The sequence below is a fragment of the Buteo buteo genome, chromosome 1 (assembly GCF_964188355.1).
Source record: "Buteo buteo chromosome 1, bButBut1.hap1.1, whole genome shotgun sequence".
Lineage (NCBI taxonomy): Eukaryota > Metazoa > Chordata > Aves > Accipitriformes > Accipitridae > Buteo > Buteo buteo.
In genome coordinates this window covers 39,914,784-39,932,075 of record NC_134171.1, presented here as the reverse complement: position 1 = coordinate 39,932,075, position 17,292 = coordinate 39,914,784, and the positions used below count along the sequence as shown (strand labels likewise).

Below are 17,292 nucleotides of genomic sequence, written 5' to 3'. Positions count from 1 at the left end.
TTCTGCTCTAAGGCTATTTTTCCATAGGACATTGCAGAGTGAAAAGAAAATAGGCCTTCGCAGGGCCCCCCTTAACAGTACCACTGTGATGTGAAGTTATTGATCAACAAATGTCCTAGACTACCACCAAAAAAACTGCCCACCTCTACTCTTTCTACTCCCAACTGCTTATTCCTGCCCTCCCACAAGTCCTTGTCTCCTGTGCAGACACAAGCATATGCAAAGCCAAGAGGTAAACCCGACTGAAAAAGTGGTCCACGCGAGTACTCCCTAACCCTCACACCTTTCCCCCAGGCAAGCTGTCATTCAGATCTTGTTCCCAACTCCATGCAGATCCCCACATGCTCCTGCTGGCACTTGGGAAGGGACAGTGCAGGGGACAAATAAGCAAGTGGGCGCTGGGAATGCCGTTTGGGCTAGCGGCACCAAACTACAGGGGTTTAAGTAGTTAACTTCAGCTGAACTGCTCCACTTTCTCCACTGACAAGACCTTGTTTCTAGCTGTTTATTCAAAGGTTTTGACAGACTTCACCTGAAGCTTGATTTTGCCACTTGGGAACTGTCCTAATGCCCGTTTCTTGTCCACATTAAAATAGTGCAGCCTCCTCAGTGAGGATCTGTAGCATCTTAAACTGACAGGGAAGCATGATCTGGAGTGACAGAGAAAGAAAAAACAGAGGGTGCTTCAGGGGCATACTTTATCATTTTCACCAAAATTTGCCCAAGAAATAAGCATTACAGCTTATGAATTGCCAGTAAAGGCTTTGGCAGGTTGCTCTGCTAAAACACAAAAAGGTTTAAGGAATCATTAGTATATGTTCCCTGAAGCTGGTGAACAAGACTTGCTGTGCAGGTACAGCTCTGGTCTGCAGCACGTCAGGAAGCAACAGCAGTGAGGTTTTTCTTTCACGTACTCTCAGTGATTCCAGAGCAGACAGCTAAAAAGGAGACACTTGAGTGTAAAGGAACAGAAAGCAGAAAGGCTCAGTCTGAGGCTCAGTCTGCCCTGAGAAGAAAATAAGAAAAAAGGAAGGACACAGAGAGGGAGCAGAGCTACAGTCTACAGCTAAAACTTGGATCTCAGAGAAGACAGTGGGAGAAGCAGGAAAAGAATCCTGTGATCTGAAGTTAGTAAGGGAGATGGGGGAGAGAAGAGACACACTGAAGAGGGACCTGGGTTGGCATTGAATTTGCTATGCAGAGACAAAAAGCCAAAGGAATCAAAGAGCGGTGACAGCCTGGTGCAACTTCGTTGCCATTTATTCATGGGAGAAAGGGCAATTAAAGGTTAGCATGATGGGTACGGAGAAGGGAAGGGAGAGATCAAATCTTTTCAGTTTGATGAAGAGGAGAAGCAAGTAGTAGAGAAAGCAGCAAGGAACGAGAGAGAGATTTAAAACCAGGAGCTGCTCAAGAACACAGGTGAAAGACAGAAGCCTAAAGGTACAGCCTGCTGCCCCCCTCAGCTATTTTAGCATTTACACAATGCTGCCTTGAATAGGAAAAAAAACACCCAAAGGTCTTAAGACACGGGCTTCCATCACTTCCATCTCTTCAGCTGGATCAGTCTCCTTACAAACTCACACCTCTTAAATTAGGTTCAGCATGGCTAGCAGGTGCCGCGGTGAGGGCGGTGGAAGCACTTTGCTGGTGCTGCTTACCACCTCCCCGTAGCAAGCCCCATTCAGTCAGGTGGAGAAACAGGTTAAATAAGGAGGACAGAGCCAGCCAGGATGTGGGATGACAGTGAGGAGCAGATAAGGGAAAAGGCAGCACTCCTGATGCTTTGGGAAACTGGTCATCCAGGCCCATGACCACTGAAGACTGTCCTCTGGACTCTGACGATACAACTGTGGACATTTTTGTTGATCTTTTCAATGTCCCTGAACATGGGGCAACTCCAAACAGTACTAGAACAACATCACAAAAAAATGGAGGTTTTTAACTCTAGCACTGTGTAACTTCTGAACACTTGATTTTTATTGAAGTAGCAAACTGTAGTGTATATATTCACATACTACATACATTTACGGTTGCAATACTACTAGATTTACCTTGACTCTAGGCTGGCATATTATTTATGCGGAATGACAACAAAATATTGATTATAAATCTCCATATCATAGCAAGAGAAAGGTTTCCAGACACGGAACTCGTGTCACTGAAAGTCCAAGTACAAAGTAGAAGGTAAACAATATTTGTTTATATGTCCTTCTACTAGTTTAGTAGGGATCACAATCACTTTAATTACAGTACTTCCGTAGAAATCACTTTGGACAACTACTCCCATTTAATGTTAACACAAATAATAACCCACCAAGAGATGGGCTTACAAACTGTCAGCATAAGTTTAGCTGCTCATGAATAGCATGGATTTTGTTGTAATAATTAACCTGTTTACAAATACGTCATTAAACAGATCACCCTCACAGCACTGTCTAATCACAAAAGCTGAGTTGGAGCTTGATAGTTGATCCCGGGCCACCTTCTGCAGGAAGCATAGCTGACTAGTTAAATTAGCAATGTGGTTCAGTATTACCAGTCCTTCGCTTTAATATTACTGAATTTTATATGTATGTAAGGAGAAAGAAAAGTACAAAAAAAGCAAAATTAGTTTGCTTAATGAGACCTACATAAAACACCCTCATTACATGCAAACATTAAATGAAGACGACACTGTTATTGTAATAAACTGTTCACATTGGTAGTCACAGTTCATGAGGATGTGTTTGTGAGGAGGTAACACACCCACAAAAGAATCACTGCAACCAGGTAGGTGACTCCTCCTAATTAATTTTGCTACACAGTAAAGCAAGATCAGACACTAAAATTGCTTTACTCAAAATGTTTTACTTAACATTTAAAAGTACTTACAAGTGAACTGTTACACAGCCACTAAAATCCAGCATAAATCCATGCTGCTGCCAAAAGGAGTACCCTTATCTTACCCCTCCCATACCAGCTTTTCCAACGCATGTAGAGGGAGGAGTGAGAACTAGAACAGGGACAGGCTTCTGGCTGTAGCAGCCCTTCTGTCAAATTTATGCTGCAAGCACAGCCTTATTTACCATAGCCCAGGTGCAATGCAGTAACTTGTTACTCATATACACTACCTTCTTCAACTACTATGGCTGGACCTAGAAAGGTATGACCAATTACACCTTTATATCAGCATTGCTTACAGCAGCATAGTTATACTAGAAAATTAATTTATTGCAGACAACTCTTAAGTAAAAACACTGCAATTTCAGTAACAACAACAACAAAAGATAAAACATTTGTCCTTCCCAGGTACAGCTCTGCCAGAGTTTGGAATGAAATAAAGTGCCCTCAAAGAGGGTGGTGGAAATTTCTCCCACTGTTATGATCATCACTGAGAAGAGCCAGAGAGGTTGTGGGGTTTTCTTGTTTGTTTTCTTTCAATTTCCTAGAAGACTTTGAAGCCAACACTGAGGTCCAGCTAAAGCATGTCCATTTCAGAGTATCAGGATGCTGGTTGCAAAATAGTTCTGATTTTATGAAAAGACATGGGAAGATAATTGGCAAGCAGTGGATAAGAGTAGTTCTGCTTGAAATTCAGCCACTTTATTATTTAATGATTACCAAAATGAATGTTTATTAATTCCATTTTTCTTTCAAGATTGCTACTCAGCTATCAGTGCAGGTTTTAGAAGATAAGCAATTAATTCCACATCTTAGTAAGACTTTACTTAAATTCCTCGATGTTGCACACTCATAAAGTGGAAGGGAAATTCCCATTCTAATGAAACCATTAGGCTAATGAACACACCCTACTCTGGCTCAGAATAAGCTTTCTTTTTAATTGCTTCCTCATGAGGCAGTTGAAAAGTTAAAAAATATATACGCAGTTATAAAAATAAGCCTTTATCAGAGCACGTGTTAAACAGTCTGTAAGTTAGGGGCTGTATGACAATGCATGTAACAGGGATTTTGAGGAATTCATTGTGCATGTTATTTATGGAAGGAAAGAATAAAATCAAAGCTAAATACAGTTTTCACAGTTGTAATAAAGAATGTGCAGAATAGTAGCAAACTCAATAGGTTAGTACAAACATGGAACAAATATTTAGAAGAAAAAAACTGATGATTATCCAGAAGAACTTCAATTTTATTCAATATACCACTTGTTAGATAGTATCTCTAAGATAATAATGGTGATTTAAACATATATGCCTCTGTGGGACCCTTAGCAAGATGCACAAATTCCTCAGAGCAGCATGTGGTACTTCTCTATTGAGGCAGAGGAAAGATGTCCCAACACCATGAAGAAGAAGGAACTATGAATGCAAGGAGAAAAAAAAAAATCCAAACCCTAGAAGACTTAATTTTCTTCAGGAGAAGACAGAAGTTTCTAAGAGGGTAATGCTGGATGTCTGCTGAAGCTCACATTATATAATCCTTATCTGAAGAGTTTCCCTTAATTCCCTTATCTTCTCCCTCCTCCTGGTAGAGGCAAAAAGGGAATTAAGGGAAATTTGTGACCCAACTGTTCAGGACCCAACTCCACCACCTTCCTCTAAATATTCCTCCAAATCTTCCCATACTTTTCTATGGAGCTGGGCATCAAGAGCAACACAGGATCTCCTGTTGTACTCCTATACTGAGCACTGCACTTGTGTTCTCCAAGTGACATTTGGAAGATGGAATTCCCCACAAACAAATCCGTAATAAGGGTTCCAGGCACCATAAGCATCTCAAAAAGAGCTACAGATTTTGATTCTGACCTATAGGGAAAATACTGCTCAAAGCTGGCAAAACCACAGGCAGACAGCAACTGATGAGACACCATGCATGTAGTAAAGGTCTAATGATGAAAATAAAGTCAGCCTCTTAATGAAGGGGGTGGGGGAAATCTGACATTGGACCCAGTCCCTGTGACTGGCCAATATATTAAAAAAATGCATTTGTATTTGATTGAAATACAGTATGAAAGAATTAAATGACACATTCATGTTTCTTCGTTAGTTTGGTATTTGAAAATTTCAGGACATGTATCCCAGATCCCAAAATAAACAGCAAATTTTATTTTTCAAGTGCTGAAAATAACTTGTGCCTGTGTAACACACAAGATTCAAAGAAGAGAGAATTAAAGAATATTAACTGTAGAATAAGTCTTTACAGACATTGCAGGTCACCAAAATCAAAGAAGCTCCACTGCACCCAAGCTGGCAGCGTCCTGGTATGAAGTCGTTTAGGATCTACTAACCACTCGTGGTGCCTTCAGTACAAAACTAGACAAATCCATGGACGAGATGTCCATAAGCAGACACTGAAGGGAAGAGGCAGGGGCATGTTTTCCAATAGCCTCAGTTCAGCAACTGCAGATGTTAGGAGGGTATGAGGGAAGCAAACTGCAGAAAGCAACTAAGGCCGAACATTATTCTCAGATGGAACAGCACGCGCTGCTCAGACTGACAGAGGGCAAACAATTGTCTAGGCAGACCATTAGTCTGCCCCAGTGGGGTATTTCTTATATTCTTATGCTTTAGGCTAGGCTTGATGTGTATCTAAAAATTTGCAAATGTGGATAGGTTCCTGATAAATTTGCTTAGTAATATGCACCTAGTTAGCGCACATAACCAAGCTCTCACAAATCTTGCCTGACAGTAACGTCTTATCGTTAACAGGTATAAACGACCGTTGCAAGATTGCTAGCATATTTTACAGATTACTTTGAGAGCACATCTTATTTCTTAAAAAAATAATTGAGGACATGAAATATACAGCTCATGGTTTATAACTCAGAAGATAGCTAGTCCCATTAAATCTCTCACTGCGCACATGTGGCAGGCAGAAAACCACATTCAGAGCATAATGAACACATCGGTTAAATAATCATATATCATCTTGAAACAGGCCCCTAAGAACAGCTTTTATGTGAATTTTGAGGAAGTTGTAGTAACTATGAAATGCCTTCCCCCATCTAGTTCTTCAGTATAAATACGGGTAGTTCTTTAAAAGAGGCATTTTAATCATACTGATGTCTGACGTGTTACAAAATGCTCTCCAATCAAGACACACTTTTAAAATAAATATATTAACTGGAACTGTTAGGAAAGAGAACAAAACATCATTGTGTCCCTACACACATCTGTGGCATCCCACATCCGGAATCCTGTGTGCAACTCCTGGCTCTCCCCTCTCCTTGTTCTGCAGTCTTAAAGAGAATTAAGAAAGGTATGAAGTTGGATGATCAAAGGTAAGGAACAGCTTCATTACAAAAAGCAGGTTACATAAGCAAAGGATCTTTAGCCTGAAAAAGAACAACAGAGAGCAGGACTCAATAAAACCACAAGCAGCATGGATAGAATTGTTCCCTGCCTTGTCCAGGACAAGGACTGAGGAAGTTTCATACATAATTAACAGGTGTCAGACTCAAGACAAGCAAAAAGAATGGTTCTTTCAGTTTTGGGACTTGTTTGTTTTTTTAGATTTACTATTATATATATTTAACAGAACATCCACTCAAGCCAAACTTCTTGATACAGAAAGGTGTTGATGTCAAAAGTTTCTGTGGTCTCAATAAGCACCTGGACAGCATGTAGGAGAAAAGTGAACTGAAAGCTATTAAATAAAGAAAAACAAAATAATCCCCCCCACCTCATCATTTAAGGCAAGGAAGTCCACAAGCTGCCCTGCTGCCAACAGTCTGTAAGCATGTAGTGACACTTTCCATTTCTTTGCTCAGAAGGAGGTTGTCAAGTAGGTCCTGTAATTTGGCAGGGCCTTGGATGGTCAGGGCATAAATAAAAAAAAAAGAAGTAGTCCAGCCAAAAAAACTAACTAAGAGGTACTGGAAGAGCCAGAAGAGTGGCTGTAGCCAGGTGCATGTTGCTATGGTTGCCTTTTCACTACGAAAAACATGATGAGCCTGGGGACCCTGTAAACATTCGATGCCTGCTGTTGGTTTTTCCAACTGAAGTCCCCAGCTAGCCAAGGAACGAGCAGCAGGTACATGCTTCCACACCGGGGTTTCAGGGCTTCTTCTGAACATGGTCTGTGGGACGCAAAGGTGAAGCAGCAAAGCAAGCAGAATATGAATCTCCCAAGCTGTTTCCATGGCATGGTTTGGGGACAAATCAGCTGGATGTCATGCAACAAGACCCCCACAGGGGAATCAAGCAGGGCAGCTCACAGGACAGTGGATAAATAAAAGAAACTTTTGGCAGCCAGGACTCAGTGGGCACTGTCTTCTTGTAGGAAGAGACATGCCCATGGCCAAAGGGCAGCCTTCACCTGGAAGGAGCTGGGAAGAAAAGAACGTGAGGGGGAAGATGGGACAGATTGCTCCTCATCATGTGCTGTGCATGAGGTTTCCAACATCACTCTCCGAGCCATCCTCTGCCACATCAGTGGGGCACACTGTGCCTGTTTAGTGGCTGCACAGCAGGGGATGTCCAACAAGATTGCTCATGTTGGGCACTGTTGAAAATGGCAAATAGGGCTAACCAGGCATTTTGTCTGACCAGGTACAGCCATTCTTCTACTCTTATGTGACTTCAATACTCAAAATAAATACCGTAAGCCAACAAATCATGGAGTAAAGCAGCAACTTATAGCCTCAAGGGAAAAATACAGATTGTCCATCTGTCATAAGAGATGAGGATTTGAAAATTTCATTAATTTTCTGAAACTGTTAGCTAAGATACTCAAAAGAGTTTCATTACTACAAAGAGCCTTTTTATGCTATTAATCCAGATTAATAATGACTGTTCAGTTTAGAGTTTGCCTAATTCTTTAGTTCCACCTGATGCAATAAAAGATCCTAATTCTTCCTTCCTTCAAAGCATGGTCCTGTCCTCTGAAAATCCTACACTGCTCCTTCCCCTACTTCCTGCTCCAAGATCACAGTTCTATGTGCCTTTACTGCCTTATCAGCCTGTCCACAGATATTTTGGAAAGGAAAGTACTCGGAACTCTTCTGCAGCTCTTTACTCCTTTCATTTGTTTTTAGTGATTTGATGACCTGCTGGCCCAGCCGCCTGGAGAAATGAAGTAGTAGGGTTCTCATTAAAGATCCTCACCATTTTCACAGCTGATGATCAGAGAGAAATAGGCAGCTTTTCTCAGACAAGAAAAATAAAAGCATTTTTTCACATATCACTTGCCACGCTTTTTAGTTCTACAAGCTGTGTTTACTCTTGACTTGAGGACCACGATCTTGAAGGGAATTGTAACTGCAGAGACAACCCTTTATCAACCACTCGCCACTCTAAAGGTGGCCTGATGTCAGTCTGAGTCCAGACTGTTCATCAAACTCAGCTCCCTCTGCGCAGACATAGTGAATCCCCACCTAAGAGAGGTCCGGACAATCTCATGTGCCCAGTAATATTAACACAGCATTCCTGGCAGGTGAAAGAAATTGCACTGAGGCAGCCAAAAGCTGCCTACCTGCTGGGCTCTCCTGAGCCACAAAAGGAGCCCAGACCTTTCAAAACTGTGTGTTCGTTCAAAAAGTACATTCTCACATCTCAGGGTGCACCTGGGAACACAAGGCAGAAGGCACAAACTCAGCACTGCTAACACTCCAGTGAGAGAGCAAGGAGACCCTCAGAAAATTTGATTTTGAGACTAACCTCTTGGCTTCTGCTGCCTGGCAGTTTAGATGAAAACTCCATGAAGGGCCATAAAACTTTACAAAGGACCCACCATATTGAGTCATGTTAGTGGGATACCTAGCAGCTGTTAATGTTCTCCTGAAAGCTGTGCCCTGTGGCCTGCACAACAGGGTTCTTGGAATTTTTAAATGAACCAACAGTTTGCTCTTCTCTAGCCAACCAGAAACACACCCAACTGGTGTGCTGGTTTTGGCTGGGATAGAGTTAATTTTCTTCACAGTACCTTGTACATGGCTATGTTTTGGATTTCTGCTGGAAACAGTGTTGATAGCACAGGGTTGTTTTCATTATTGCTAAGCAGTGCTTATAGAGAGCCAAGGCCCTTTCTGCTTCTCCCAACACCCCACCAGTGAGTAGCTGGTGGGGCACAAGAAGTTGGGAGGGGACACAGCTGGGAGAGCTGACCCCCACTGACCCAAGGGATATCCCAGACCATATAACGTCATGCTCAGCATATAAAGCTGGGGGAAAAAGAAAGAAGGGGGGATGTTCAAGAGTTACAGCGTTTGTCTTCCCAAGTCACCATTACATGTGATGGATCCCTGCTTTCCTGGAGATGGCTGAACACCTGCCTGCTCATGGGAAGTGGTAACTGAATTCCTTGTTTTGCTTTGCTTGCATGCACAGCTTTTGCTTTCCCTATTAAACTGTCTTTATCTCAGCCCAGGAGTTTTCTCACTTTCACCCTCCTGATTCTCTCCCCCATCCCACTGTGAGGGAGGTGAGTGAGTGGCTGTGTGCGCCTTGGTTGCTGGCTGGGGTTAAACCACAACAACTGGAAAGACAAAATAATTGTCCATTGCTATCTTCCTTCCTGGAAAAAACACTTCATGTTTACTGAATCTACTGCGATTCAACAGTGCAAGCCTGCTGATCATTAACAAGATTGTCTCGTTTCTGCCAAATCACAGAATATTTCAACATTAATGATATAAAGTAAATAAAATTTTAAAAAGCAGCCTCATGGCAAAGAGATACTGAAATCTTAACATGAGTACCTTGACATACATGAATAAAATGAAACTAAGTAAATGGTCATGTTTGTATCACAGCAGCACTCTGCCTGTTATGCAAGATTTGCTGGGGAGCGGGTGGGGTGAAGAGGAAGTCATAGGCTCCATTTTAATTTGGAAACATCTGTCCCTAGGCAAGGGACAAACGTCAGTAGGGCGCTACCTCGCAAGCTTATTTCTTAGTTTCCTTAGACAGTTAATTACACTGCTAATCTAACCATAAGTAGTGATTCTATTAAAATGATACATATAGTCTCCATCAAGAGTCTTGTTACTATTACATTTACAGGCAAAGTATGTTTCTGTCAAGTGTATCTGCAGCCAGTTACAAATATACATAACCCGAATGACTGAAGTTACATAATTTTCCTTTTCTGCATTATTTATAAGACGAAATAGTAGGAGCGGTGTTCTCTAAGTAATAGTGAGCACGCAAATAAGCAGAGATTTTCTCCTCAGCAGTACACTAAATAGTGAACAATCCTTTTAGGGGTACAAAATACAAGCACTTCCTTTGAAACCTGCTTTCATGGTATCCTCCTAGTCTCCAATTCACAGCAGCCACAAAGCTGTCACATAGTTTGCAATACTTAGCAGTTGTTAGTCAAGAAGAATGACAGGTCAAGTCTGTGGTGAATTCAGAGCTCCAAAGGCAACATTTTCAAAGAAAATATTTTCTTTTTTTTTAAAAAAAAAAAACCCTCTCACAATTACTTCCAATGCTTGTGGCAAGAAATGCTCTCCCTTTTTTTAAGGAACTAACAAAACCAAAGCTGTTCAAGCAAATTTTTCCTTACAGTTTTCCTCACTTCTCAGGCTTTCCTTATGTTTTAAACTCTTCTGAATTTTTTTTTTCATTCTCCATGTAAAGTTTCTTTAATATGCATATAGCACAAAGTGAGACCACCTACATGGACAGTTCCTGGAGCTCAACTTTGTTTGAGCACTTTGAAGTGCAGGTAAGTGTGAATCTGAGTCCACAGATCGCGGTCTTGGTACTTACGAGCTCCATGAACACGAGCACAGGTCCACAGCAGTGCCCACTGGGGCTCACTCTGGGTCACAGCGGGCCCAGGGAAGGGAACTCACGCACGCTGCCCTCGCACTGCTTCCTCAGCAAGAATCCCGCAAGATCGGGAATCCAGTTGGCAGGGCAGGAATGCAGATCCCACCACCTGCAGACAGCACACCTCAAACAATCCTACCAGCTTTTCTTCACATGATTACGTATACGGCTCCCATACTTGCAGGGTAATGAGCATTAGCCACCTATTTGGAAAGGGGTGAATGGCTCGGCTCCTACTTGAAACATAATTATAATACACCCCTGCTAAAATTAACGTTTGACCTGGAAGTAATAAATACCTCCACCTCTAAAATTGCTGCTCTTTGTCTCTCTAATGAGACTGTTCCTTGAGCACACTGCAGAGGTTACTTACCAGCTGTATCTCTCTTAGCCAACTGGAAACAAAACCACCCACAAAACAAACAAACTAACAAACAAAACCCCAAATGTTTCATTGTCTACACAAACATGAGTAAGTAGACAGCAGCTAACGTGTGAAGCTTCACTTGGCCAGTTTTTCTCTTGGCTCTAAATACTGTGACTGATGCAGCAAGTACATTCTGGACAGCTGGAGCAGTCCACCACAAATACATTTGGTCTGCTGAAGTCTGAAGTTGAAGGAAGTTGAAGCACAGCTAGAGTAGTTTTGCTTCTTCTGAATGATCTCTAACAGAATAGACTATTTCAGTTGGATGGAATAGCTGTCATCTAGACCAACTGCCTGACCACTTCAGGGCTGACCAGAAGTTAAAGCATGTTGTTAAGGGCGTTGTCCAAATGCCTCTCACACACTGACAGGCTTGGGGCATCGACCACCTCTCTCGGAAGCCTGTTCCAGTGTTTGACCACCCTCTCAGTAAAGAAATGCTTCCTAACATCCAGTCTAAACCTCCCCTGGTGCAGCTTTGAAGCATTCCCATGTGTCGTATCACTGGATCCCAGGGAGAAGAGATCAGCACCTCCCTGTCCGTGTCCCCTCCTCAGGAAGCTGTAGAGAGCAATGAGGTCGCCCCTCAGCCTCCTTTTCTCCAACCCAGACAAACCCAAAGTCCTCAGCCATTCCTCATAGGACATGCCTTCCAGCACTTTCACCAGCTTTGTTGCCCTCCTCTGGAAACATTCAAAGACCTTCACGTCCTTCTGGAATTGTGGGGCCCAGAACCGCACACAGTACTCAAGGTGAGGCTGTACCAATGCTAAATACAGCAGGACAGTAGGATATCTATTGTTTCTAACAATCTTTACAAGTCCCAGAAATTTCCACACATGCATGTGGGGGGGTTGGAGGGTTGCTATAGATCTCCTTTGGGAAAAAAAATGCGGAAATAGCCAAATGCTGCATCTGTTCTCAGAAGCAATCCCTTCTGCTGAATTCCTCTCTTCTCTCTCAAGAGCACAATTCTTGGATAAGGAAAGCCAAAAAATTAAACCATTTAATGGTGTAAAGGATTTTGCTCTAGATGATATCCGATTCCTGAAATTACTTATTTCACAGTGCTGCCACAAGCAGGTAGGAGTAACACAGGGGATACCACACCTGTGGCACCAGAAAGAAACACCTGTGTCCCCTGCTCCCAGCAGACTTCTAGTGTCTTCCAAGAACTGTCCAGTTCTTTGCCAGTATTTTCCCCTTGTCCAGGATAAAACTCCTGCTCTATTCAACGAGGAACAGGATGTGAAACAGCTTCAACAGTTTTTAAGCTGCATCCTCAAGGTCAGGCTATTTAAAAATTGTCACCCAGTAGGTAAAGCCATTACGTGAACAGTATGGAGTACTACAGGGTTCAAGGTGACGTGAGTACCAGATAATTAATGTCATTAACTTCCCCAAGCAATCATTTTTCATGGAAGTTAACCATAATCAGGATCCCAAAAATTTCCTGCAGACAATGTATTGCTTTAGTAACTACATCTGGGAAGATAACACATTCACCCTAAAACAGAATTTACCCATACTCAGCAAAGACTACAGTACAGCCAAAATATACCAACTTCCACTATTTTTTTTCTTTCCCTTATCAGAAGGTACTTTTCCTCTGTTTTCTCCCCCTCCCCCCAAGAACACCATTCCGCTTGGTTACTTTGCTAAATCGAGCATTTTACCAAAACATCCATTCACTCCAGTGGCAACTGCAGTCTCTAAGTATTTGTAAGGAGTTATAGCCATCTTAGACAAGTCAGGAAATGTCAAAAGAAAAAAAACAAATTACAACAGAGCTAGAGGGATTGATTTACAATTATTACAATGGAAGAGTAGAAGAATAAATTACTTGCAGTTCAGCTATTTCCTAACTAAAGTCTGAAATACAACAAAGAGAGGGAAAAAAATACAGTAACACATAAATATTAAGTCATCAGAAAAATTTCTGGTGACAGATAAACACAAAGCAAGAAAAACAAGTTAACAAATTCATATACAATAGGAATTCAACAAACAATTCCTCATGGTCCCCCTAAGCTATCAATGTTTCAAATTAAAATTCTGTTGTAATTTATGCAGCCATTAGTGCCTTTGAAGCAGATACACATACGCACAGAGGGGAACTTGGTATTACAGACCACTCAGGTTAGAAGAAGGTGGAATTAGTGGGGGAAAAAAAAAAGGGGTATTCAATGTTTATAATAGATGATGAAAACAATCATACCTATCCTACTCACTAAACAAAATTCAATACCTTACCAAACAAAACTCTTAAGAAACAACTTAAGACTTCGAATGAGCTTACATCTTTCAAACAACAACCTTGCTTGGAATTTCTTATAATTCATTCTACAAACAGCTGTAGCACATTTTTTACATTAAACAAGGATATTAAACTTGATAGGATACCAGTCTGACTTCAGCTGGATACCTTTTGTTCCACGCATTTTGTTTTAATGAATCACTGACCACATTCAAAAAAGCAGCAGCTGAACATGAGGTTCTAGACAGACTTCCTACCCTGGATGCAGGGTATCAATGGGAGAGGATTATTACCATTACCCTCAGCTACAACAGCCTGAAGGACAAGCACTGGTTTGTTTTTACTAAAATAAGCAGATACACACCCTTGAAGAACATGCAAGAGTTTAAACACACACTGAACCTAAGTGAGCATAAAAATAGTATTTTTGATGGGATGCTTCTGTACGCCTCCAAACACTGCAGTTAGTTGAAGTGATCCCCAAAGTTTTTTAGAACTTTGAGAAGTCCAGTTATTTGTCAGCAGCAATCCCAGGAGGTCCCTCACAGGCACACAAGTGTGCTTACACAAGACATCCAAGAATGCACATATCTACACCAAGAACTAGAAAGTGCCATGAGAGCTTAGAGCTTAGTATTGTACTCTACTCACGCAAAAAGTGAGTCTAAAGTTAAATAATTATGTTTGCAGAAGCATTGCTTACTCTTCATAATAGGTCCTATTGTATTACTTGTTCATCCTGTTGTATCTGATACAAATCATGCTTCTATAAAAAGACAGCATCTTTCTCTGTGAGTGTGTGTGTGTGCATCTGAAAAAAAAAAAAGAGCAGCTATACACACATGAAAAGGAAAGTTGCAGCAGACAAAACAGTAACAGCAGAAAAAGTAACATCCTCCCTACTCCCTCAATTTAGCGCTGCTTGAGTGCTGGGAGTGAGGTCTGTGCTTGTTTTCAGAGCAGAAAGCATAGCCTCATCTCTCACGAGTGCATGTAATGTCACAACACAGAGTAAGGCACACTTCATAAAAGCGGTGGCCATAAAACTGATGGGTTTGAGATTACATCTGCAAGATACAGTGACAGAAGGAAACCCCCAAAATTGACACACTGCTTTTCCTCATACTCCCACACTAACAGCATTTAAACTCCATTAGCCATCAACTAGCAGCACTTTACGATTAGGTCAGATTGGAAATAATTTTAAAATAATAATAACAAAAAAAAAAAAGGTATCTCTCAGCTGAGGTAGCATCCAAGATAAATGGAGCTCAAGTAAGCGCACCTATTTTCATTGCAAAAAGCAAATCACAGAATCGCAGCACAAAGACTGTTCTGTGCGTTACTGCTGTCTGTGTAAAGAGGCCCCAATGCCACTTTCAGGGATGCACTTTAGAACAGGCAAATACATTTTCATTTGTCATTCCCATTCTAATACAAAACTAAGAATCCTTGCGTAAATACAGTTTTTAACTATAGTTTTAAACCTCTTAAAACCTCGTGGGACAATTGACCAATACTGCCTTTGTATAGTCACATAATCCTAAAGGCTTGACTATGCAACAAAACGAAGGTGTAGCTACGGCAAACCCTCCCAGCTGTGTGGCTTCTTTCCAGTTATTGTCACCATACCATTGCTACCATAATAACCTACTCCTGCTATTGTTACCCTATCACCACCACCGATTCAAGTCACTGGTGTCACACAACTGCTCACCCTCTCCTTGCTGCAGCTGCTCGAGCACCCCTGCTGGGTGGTGGGTCCCTGCCAAACTGCCAGAACTCTGGGGCCAGGAGGGCTGATTCCCCCAGTCCCACCTGAAGCAGAGAGAGAACTGAAATACCAGGTTGTCTTCTACAGCAGGCCACCCAGACGGAGAGAGTGAGCCGGGGGCCGCCCTGCCTCCTGCCCTGCCAGGGAGAGGCTGGGTGCAGCTGTGAGGGGGTCACCTCCGCGGGGCAACCCCCTGTGCTGCAGGAAATCCGAGAGAGGTGATTTACGGGCAGGATTCGTTCCCATCCCACTGAGCAGAATGTTCAGCTGAAAAGTATTAATCTGGACCCTGTAAGCTTGTTAAATAATGAACTTTACCCTTAGGCTGAAAAAAAAAAAAAAGGGGGGGAGGCAGTGTTGCACAAGCTTATCAGTGCCCACTTGCTGCAGAACATGCCCTTGCAAGAGCTGTGTATGAAGAGCTACTACTATTCATATCTGTAACGCTTCCAAGTCGCTGCAAATCTCTCTAGGACAAGCTTAATGCATAACACTTACTCACCTGCACAAAACCACAATTCCCTTATTTTCTGCCCAGCTTTTCCTCCTGTGTTGGAGGACCCTCAACTTCATCCACACTTTTAAAAGTGTTTCTAAAGCTGAAGTTCTTAAAATAGAAGTAAAGAGAAATAAATACATTGTGTAAAGAGTAGACCCAAAAGGCTGTATGACCTGCACTTAGGCATCAGTTTAACATGCAGCAGTATGGCATATGGACAGAAAGGAAAAACAGAGGAAGCATAACATCTATGAACACAAACTCAAGTGATCATGCTTTTTTTGTCGAAGTTAAGAAAGTTCAAGTAGATGACTTTTCACTGACAATATAGTCATATTTTCCTTGAAACAATTACTTACAGTTTACTTAATTCTTTCATAATTACTTCAAACATTCATCTCAACATTCTCTCATCACTGGAACAAATATGCACAGTACTTACTCACTCAAACAGTTCCAGCAAAAGCAACAAACTCACAACTAAAGACTTCCAACGTGACTAAGTCAGCTTGGATCCAAAGTCATTCTCTCTCTCTCCCTACTACTCACCAGTAGTCAGGCGCAAAAGCCATTTCTCCATTAACGTAATCGCTTAACACATGCTATCCCATTCACTTCCCGGTCTCTTGACCTTTCTTCCTCTGGTTTGCTGACAGTTCCCCTTTTTCCAGGGAGCACTTGCACTTCTACATAATGCACTACAGTGGTAGTTCCAAAAGACTTTGAAGCTTCTTCAAGAAACCGAGTGACTGTCCACAACACGTGCATGGGTACATACAGCATCACTTAAGGGAATAGCTTCACTATCAGCTGTTCTACCTCAGCAGTTTAAGTGTACAAAATATGCACCATGCTCCAGCTTGGGTTCTTTCTATGCCTTCAGCATAAGCTATTCTGAGGCTTTATAACTCAAACACCAGTTTCACAAGTAAATAACTGACTTAGAGTCACGGGCTGGAAAGAGTTGAGGTATTTTTACCCTCCACTGAGTTCTGCATTTTTTTTATAAATAGTCTAAGTGATAAGAGTGACCAGCTGAATTGCTTTTATGTTTCTATTTTTAAATACTTCAGTTTGAAAAATACCTGATAAACGTTTAAGCAATATGATCACTGATAACATATTAGCATTCTGAACATAGCAATGTAAGCATTTGGCCGTAATTAAAATATTTTAAGAGAGACTACAGTACACTCAGTAACCTTTTCCGTGCAGAATATTATTTAAAAAGCATGAATTCTGTGAACAACGTATGGTCTACAACACCTGAAATAAGTACAGCTAGCGTACACTATCAAAACTCGACTTCCCATGTAGTTACAGTAAAATCTCCCAAATTTCTATTCAGTAAAACAAACAACATAGGGGAAAAAAAAAATCAGAACATCAGCTTAACTTTCAATCCACACACTTGTCGCCTCATACCGAAATGAATAATGAATGAGCTGGGTCACGATTGCTTTCAATAAGTATGTCAGAAATCTTCAAAACAATGAGATGAGGGTAAGAGTTGTCATAAGCTCAGACATCAAAGATCTTCCCAGTAACGCCACATGCTTATACAACCACGTACTATACATCATTTTTATGCATCAGCATACCGGGAACTACAAAACC

The 17,292-nt window shown here is 41.6% G+C and overlaps 1 protein-coding gene across 1 annotated transcript in view; it reads right to left on the bottom strand.

Moving 5' to 3' along the window:
- The window catches only part of VEGFC (vascular endothelial growth factor C), an 82,647-nt gene that overhangs the window by 64,018 nt on the left and 1,337 nt on the right, over nucleotides 1-17,292 (bottom strand). The gene's annotated exons all lie outside the window — the stretch shown is intronic.